We start from the raw sequence: 7,968 nt of genomic DNA on the forward strand, positions 1-7,968 counted from the left end.
TTAATATTTTCTAATATTATGGTCAAGACAAGGTTGTGTCCAAATTTGAGATGCATAGGAGTTCGAGTATGATGAGGTATTCGAATTCTAAAGTTTGATATGAGTTATAAGTAACTATGCGAGAGATGCACAAATCTATGAGCTAAGCCTGGCTTCCTTCCCATGTAGCAGCGATTAGCAGGCCGACTGCTTGGACCAATCCCGTTCCACCACGTGGCAATACCGAAGAGAATATGAACACACGGATGATGCATTTTTTCTTTTTGATTCGGAATCAAAACTTGTTAATTGATATTTCTTCCTTATATAAACTCCGAATTTGATGATTATTTTTCCTATTTTTTGTAAAATCATGCTCTTTCAATTCATGGTCTTTTTTGTATTTAAATTCTATTTGTTGGATCTTTTTTATATAGGTTATTTTTTTACACCTATGTAGATAATAGAAAATCATTTGTCAGCATAACAATTGCTAATGTAACTTTATATTTCCTATTACTAGTTGAGTGATGTATCAATTTGTGAACAACATATGACCATACTTTATTAAAACTATTTGAAACTTTTATCAAAAGTTTATGGACCTAAATACGTTATCATGTCAAATTATAGAATTTTTCAACCAAATTTAGATATTATTATAATTATTATATGGTAATTTTGAGATACAAGGTTGAATTACCCCAACTAAAACAATTAAATTCTTCGTGTATCTCTGGATATAAGACATAACAAAACATATGATTCAAAATATGAATTATATTTAATTTTTTAGATTTTATTCGAGGTACACATAGTTTAATTTGCAATTACTTTTTACAAACACACAGAAATTTTTTTAAACTATAGAAAAATTAAATCAGTTCAAAAAGTTTTAAATTCATATAAAACAAATCATTTTAAGTCTATTACATATAAAAAATATATTACACATAACTATTTTTATAAGTTCCTTCACAAGGCTGTCTTAAAATAAAAAAGCAAAAGAAAAATGCTAAATAAGTGTTCATGCCAAAATATTTATTATAAGCTATTCCACCCAGTGCCACCAGCGCATCCAAAATTTTAAAATAGCGGGCGGCATAGTTCAAAGTTTCGGATCAAATTTTAAGAGCCACCAGCGCCAAAAATTCCGACCCCATATTACTGTTCCACCACGCTCGTCCCCGCCTCCTTTCATCCCTCCCCTCCTATGTATGCCGCCCCTTGGCTCCTTCCCTCATCTGGCCGAAGAGTTTTCCCCTAAGAAAGTATTATAAACGGTTGGGAGCCGGCGAGATCCCATGTGGCGGAGAGAGAAATTAAGAGAGAGAAGAGAGCGGCTGAGAGTGTTGCTATTGGCTGCTGCTATTGGCTGAGAGTGTTGCTGGACAATTAATCTCCGCGGGGCCCGCCACCACATGCGTTGCCTCGCCCGTCGCTTGCAGCCCGATGCCGGCTGCATTATAAAACTTGCTCTAAAACTGCATCTTCTCTTTTTCTCAGATCCACTTCTAAGGAGGGGATGGGCAGGCGAACCACCTGTCGCCCATCCCGCACCCTCAATCTGGCCCGCCTCCTCCCTCAAATGCACGCCGCCGCGCTCAATCCAGCCCGCCGCCGGCGCCGTCGATTAGGGAGGGAAGGAGCCGCCCACGCACAGGGAGAAGGAGGAGGAGGAGCTTCCTGCGCACCGGGATGCGGAGGATCTGACCTCGTCCCGTCGTCCCCCACGGCTCCTCCTCTACGGGTGCCACCGGCCTTCCTCCTCCCTGCTGGCGCCGCCGTCCCCTCCTCCCTGCGGGCGCCGCCCCCCTCCTCCTCACTGCCGACACTGCAGCCCCCTCCTCCCAGCGCGCGCGCCGCCGCCCCCTCCTCAATGATGAGCAGATGCTGCATGTCCGGCGGCCGCAACCCCATGGCCGTGCCACGCCCTGATGCAATTCAGTGGCAGATGTGCGACGGCCTTATCTTCCTCCCCGCCGGCTATTTTGCTTGCCCATGGGAGGAAGGACACGGACGCACGACCGTCCCGTGCTCCTGGCCACCTTCCCCGACTGAGCTGGGCACCGCCGCCACCAGCAGCTCGGGTACGCAACCATGGTGTTCCATGAAATGTATGTGTGGGTGCACCGGTGATACTGTACACTTGTAAGCGTGCATGTGCTTGGACAACTGAAATTGATTTGTATTGAACTATTTGCATCCTCGCAGCAGAGTCGTGGTGGTGGACATGACCACAACAGGGGCACCTCCCAAGTTGCAGGATGTCTGGCCGTAGGCAGAACCAAGGTACATGAGATAGATACAGGCTAGTTGCTGCATTGTTGGCTTCATTTACGAAAGCGAATGGCTAATCACCTGTAATTAATATATAGAAACAAGGCTTCTTAATTCTAGCACTCTGTTATGTTTGATCGAAGTAAATATGTAAGGCTATGACTGATTTCAATCTTGTCTATCAATCAGCTGATTCGTCCTTTCAGCCAGCTGCTAGTTTAGTTGCTTAACACTTTATGATACATAGGGCGATGATGCCATTGTTAAATTAGTTTTCTAAGAAAAGATATATGGCCTTGCAGATTGGGTAATCGTTGATGGTACTACTGTGTTTTTTTTCTCTTGAGAACACATTAAATAAGGTTTTGTTCTTGATTGTATATTGGGTTTTGTTGAAAGCACAGCTTAGTCCATGTGTGTATGAATCATTGGCTCTGTCTTGAACCCAATTTCAAGAACATTGCTATTAAGTTCCTGATTTATGTAGTGTACTCCCTCCATCCCAAAAAACAAGTCATCCTAGCATTCAAATTTTGTCTCAAAAAACAAGTCATTATACCCTATTTAGTATGTGCATGCGCATTCAAGAATCAATTAGTGCTAAATATGGCTAATAAATAGGGGCAAGTAAGGTCATTTGACCTCTTTCTTAATCTGTCCTAAAATTCCTAAAGTGACTTGCGTTTTGGGATGGAGGGAGTAGTAGTTACAATTTCTAGATGTGTATTACAGTTGTCCTGACTAATATGATTATTTGCTTTGAGGCAGATCAACATGAAGCAACAGATCTTGGATAAACATGATAAGGCTAGTTTGTGTCTGTAGTTGATGAGAAGGCCAGCTGCTACTTTCTATCTTGCCTCCAAGATATATAAGAGGGCCGTAGATTATTCTTCACTTCTGTTTTCTACAGGCCATCTGCTTTCAGTTATGTGCTTCCTTGACATGTGTTGGGGTTAACCCTGTTCCTTGACATGTGCTTCCTTTCAATTATTAAGAGGACAGAGGAGCCGCCTGGTTTCATAGGGAATGGTTAACAACTCTGAACTAAAATAAACTGCTGTATATTAAAAGCCATCACAGTGCTAAACAGATCTTTGTAAAAATTGGTTCCTTCAGAGCAGTTACTGTTGATTTTCTGACTCCTCGAATTTTAGTAATGCATCACTGTTTGCTGAATTCCAAATTAATAAGCTGCATTTGGATAGGTAGGCATGAACTGCAAGGGATATACAGAGTTACTAAACCACAAAGCACATTGGGTGCCATAGCTCAGCTGCTATGTTTCTGTTGATCCAGGGGACACATCATTTTTCTTGCTGTTGTGCTTTTCTAGCCTTTGTTCATACATTTTATTTGTCCAGATAATTTAAGTTTCTAGTTGGTGAACTGCAATGTCTGTTTTCAATAATAGTAGGAGCATTGGTTCTGACTATGTTTCATCACAAGCAACAATATACTTTCAGTCTATTTGTGCTGGGACAGCAACAGCTGAGGTCTTTTCTTGTCGACAGTGCAACAGTTGCAGCTCAACTACTCTCAGTTTGGTCTGATGGCCTCCTGCTCAAGCTTGGCACTTGTATCAGGTAAGCAGGCAAAGAACAGAAGGTCTATGAGGTTTGTCCAGAGATGGTTGAGGTAGTTTATTTACTGTATAAACTGTTATCCTTTGCTTGTCGAGTGATCTAAAAGCACGAGCTGTTATATAAATCATTATCTTCTTTAAATTGTTGTGACTTGGTTGAGTCTTGTGGCCAATGATTTAAATAATGTTTACTTCTTGCAAGCGTGGTTGACAGCACTAATTTGGTGTTAAAGTATTTCTCTGTTGTAGCACTGTATGCACTAAATGCTAGCATGCTTCCTGTAAAATGTGATGTGGTGATATAGGCTAGAAGAACTTGGTCGGAGTCTTTCAAATTTCTAGCAGAATAAACTTATCACATTATAGTGTCAGAACTCACAAGCCTAGAATATTCAGAAGTCCAGATTTAGTGATGCTTTAGTTCATCCATATATAATAGTTACAGTTCAACTGCATTTCAGTTTTTGAAATATTTGAATTACGCTCACGTTTCAGGAAAGACACTATTTCTCCTGGTACTTGGCCCATTTCTTCTTCTACCCCTTGCCATGAACTTGTCATGTGTTCATATGTAATAAACAAAGTTATGCTTATAGGATTATAGGAAGGTTCGCAGCTTCAGTTAAATTCGTCTATACCATGCTCCTTTGCATTATTGCATCTATCCTGAACATTATAGCTGCCTATTCTTACATTGATTGGAGAAGTTATTATCGATTTGCTATGGCATGACCTATTATTAGCGTTTGAGATTCATTTTTTTATGCACTAGTGATAGAACTTAGTGATTATTGATTAATGTGAATTTGTTTGACATTATTAAGTTTATTATAATGCTGCAGATGAGCAACAAGATGGGGATATGTGCTGCACTAGACATAATTGTAGATTTCTTGAACAAAGTGATGGTCGAGGTGAAGCCAGTGCCTGTTGCTCAAAACTACATGGCGCGCGCAATGGCTTTGACGGTGGCCTAAAGCCTAAAGCGGGTTGTATTATTTAAATGAGACTTTAGTTTACAATGTTTCATTATTGATGTCATCGCTATTTTTAATGGTATGTTAGACCGAGTGATGGGTTGATTTTATTAATTATATATATATATATATATATATATATGTTGCATCAATTTATATTTTTGAATAATCAGTTGCCTTAAAGAATAGTATTGGTTAAGAATATAGCGATGATATATTCCGTTGCAATATGAATGGAGCATGCAGTGACAACCCAATTTTCGTTGCGCTACCCTAAAAGCATATAGCAACGTTCTATTTCCGTTGCGCTACCTTGTAAGGATATAGCAAAGCTGTATTCCGTTGCAACTTCCCATAAGCATATAGTGACGGTGATATCCTTTAAGTATATAGCGATGACTAATACTGTGGTTGTGATATCCTTTAAAGATATAGCGACGACATGTATGGGCGTTGTGATATCCTCTAAGGATATAGTGACGACTTGTACCGGCGTTATAATATCCTCTAACGATATAGCGACGGGGACAAATCGTTGCTACATCTTACAAAGATATTGCAACATCGTATGAGTTATTGCCGCAACTAGATATCGTGGCAATATATACTATTGCAACAGAAATCTTCCATTGCACTAGTGCTTGATTGCATCTAATCTACGTTGTTGCAAAAACAACTATAGTAACCCTCGCTCTAGTTAGCGCTACGACCATGGTTGTTGCTTCAACAACATATTGCCACGCCGAACATCGTTACAACACGTGTACATTATCCCAACTGAACACAATCTAATGCAATAGGTTATTGCCACTCAGGTATAAGCATCGCCCAGAAGTCTTTCCCAACGACCCCAATTTTGTTGTGTTTCCTCGATATTGCATTGAAAATGGGCTTATTGCGACGATTTTTGGGCGTTGCCATACGCGATTTTTTTGGTAGTGAGACTTGTCCGTTAGTCGTAAGCGGTCTCCCAGTAATGCTAGGTTGACTAGAGTTAGTTTAATCATGGATATAGTGTAGAGTATCACATAAACTGTATAATTAACTAAAGTACATTAAACCCGAGCTGCTAGCTTCTTCCTTTCTCCTTAGCTTTATATTAGTTTGAGCTGATTATGAGACTTGTGTGTCACACTACCTCATTATACCATTTATCTTACCCTGTTTATGTAATTGAATATCCAATCAAGAGTAGTTCATCAACTTGTCTATACTTTAACCGCCGCCTTCTCTGCGGAAATATAAATGACACCCCGGAATACTCTCGGGTAAAATGCTAAAGCGGTATTCCATGCGCTTGCGGATTCATTCGTGGTTTACGAAATACTGCACCCCCTTTGGCGTTCGCAGGCATTGCCGCCTAGGAGTACCCAACCTAGCAGTGATGGTGGTGAGCGCCAACATGAATCATTGCAGTGCTTCTCATAAGCTCTATGGGCTGCAGCATTTGCACCATCAGGGAGGTCATCAAGGTATGGTCCTTTTTCTCTGGCCTGAGAACAATTCTCATGTTGTGGTGCCAATCAATAAAGTTCGTCCCATTCAACTTTTCTTCCTCAAGAACAGATCACAAATTGAAAGCAGAATTGTTACTAGAAGACACGATCTACAAAATGAAAGCAAGGTTTTAACACTAGGTTTATGTATAATCTTCGATTAACAAATTTAATAAAAGATGCTCCCACTATGTCGGTATCGTCTTCCCTCTAACATCACTAAGGTTCTAGTGAGCTTTGCCATCACTGCTAGCAAATTAGTGACATATGTAAGCAACACCTTGCTAATGACCACAATGTGACTCTTGTTTGTTGGGTGGCATCCAATGCCTCGGCTCCCAACAACATGCTCTAAAGCCCAAAACTGTTTTGATAGCTTTGCTGAGTAAATGAATACTAGGCTTGTGAATATCCAACATCCATCCTATTTACAATGATAGGTGATGCACTTTACTTTGGTAAACCTACCACGCAACGGTCAATGTTTTAATAGGTGTAGTTATTGGAAAAGGCATCCAAATCTCAACTGTTCTGAGGGAAGCTACTCTATCATGAACATACATACACCACAGGTATAACATGAAAGAATAGTATGACAGAAAAATAAACATCACAGGCATATAATCATATTATATTGTGAATAGTATGGCCATTTGAATCATAGTAGTCTCCATCTCCATGGTTCCACAGTGATCTCCATCGCCATAACTCCTACCTCCATGGTGATCATCATCGCCATTATGCTTGAAGATTCCGTGCTACTACATCTAATAGCGCTAGTAAATTAAATTACATAAGGAGATCAAGCATCATATGTCGACAGGCAGGCTGTTATACAATAAAGGGATAACCTCAACATTGTTGTTTTAACTTGCGACACGCAGGCCACAAAACTTATTACACAGATATCATCTCATGATATTGAGGCCATATCATTCACATCATACCCTGCAAAAATGAGTTAGGTGTACAATGTATTCTACTGAAAGGGTACGAAGAGGCCACTATCAACAAATTGCAATGGAATTATATAGATCGCATCTATGAAATCTCTATGAAAAATCTCATCGGACTGATCAAATCAATCCAAATCCGATTCATTCCAAATGACCCTATTTTCACTAGACCGATCTCATGGATATCGCGATGGTGTACTTGAGAGGACCTTAACACATGACCTTGATCTGTTGGCTCAATCTACTGACTGTGCACGCAATTGGCTCCACTCGGTATGAGCAAGTCGCGCGAACATCAAAGATGGAGCACAAATTAATCTTTTTGATCACATGATACTATCAACTCACACCTATCCAACCTGTTGTTGATGATCTATTTTGACCCATTTGACCATCAACTATCGTGCAATATGTGAGCATCGAAAAGAATTAATGTTAGCACATGATTATTTATTGACGAATTCTATAGATGCTGGTCTGAGAATATGTGCAGGTGAATTTGAGCCAAAAATACATAAAACTAGAAAGCATTAGCCAAGGCATAAATTCTTGGGCCAATCACAAGCAAGCCCAAGGGTCAAAGGGCCGACTTGACAGCCTCACATGAGAAGGAGACGCAGCCCATGCGCTTGACACGTCATCGATCCAGGACAACACCTTCTCAACAAATCAGACGCGAGCATGAAGATCCATAG

The 7,968-nt window shown here is 40.4% G+C and overlaps 1 long non-coding RNA gene across 4 annotated transcripts; it reads left to right on the forward strand.

The window, feature by feature from the left end:
- Window positions 1–1,458: 1,458 nt before the first annotated feature.
- On the forward strand, window positions 1,459–4,911 carry LOC120644349. 4 transcript variants are annotated; one of them, XR_005663641.1, is made up of 4 exons: window positions 1,459–2,096; window positions 2,194–2,271; window positions 3,028–3,845; window positions 4,687–4,911. It is a non-coding gene; the product is annotated as an uncharacterized LOC120644349 (long non-coding RNA). The 4 variants fall into 4 exon arrangements; XR_005663644.1 differs by having other exon boundaries at window positions 2,197–2,271; XR_005663642.1 differs by having other exon boundaries at window positions 1,459–2,069.
- Window positions 4,912–7,968: the final 3,057 nt, after the last annotated feature.

The sequence above is a fragment of the Panicum virgatum genome, chromosome 8K, assembly GCF_016808335.1.
Source record: "Panicum virgatum strain AP13 chromosome 8K, P.virgatum_v5, whole genome shotgun sequence".
Taxonomy (NCBI): Eukaryota; Viridiplantae; Streptophyta; class Magnoliopsida; order Poales; family Poaceae; genus Panicum; species Panicum virgatum.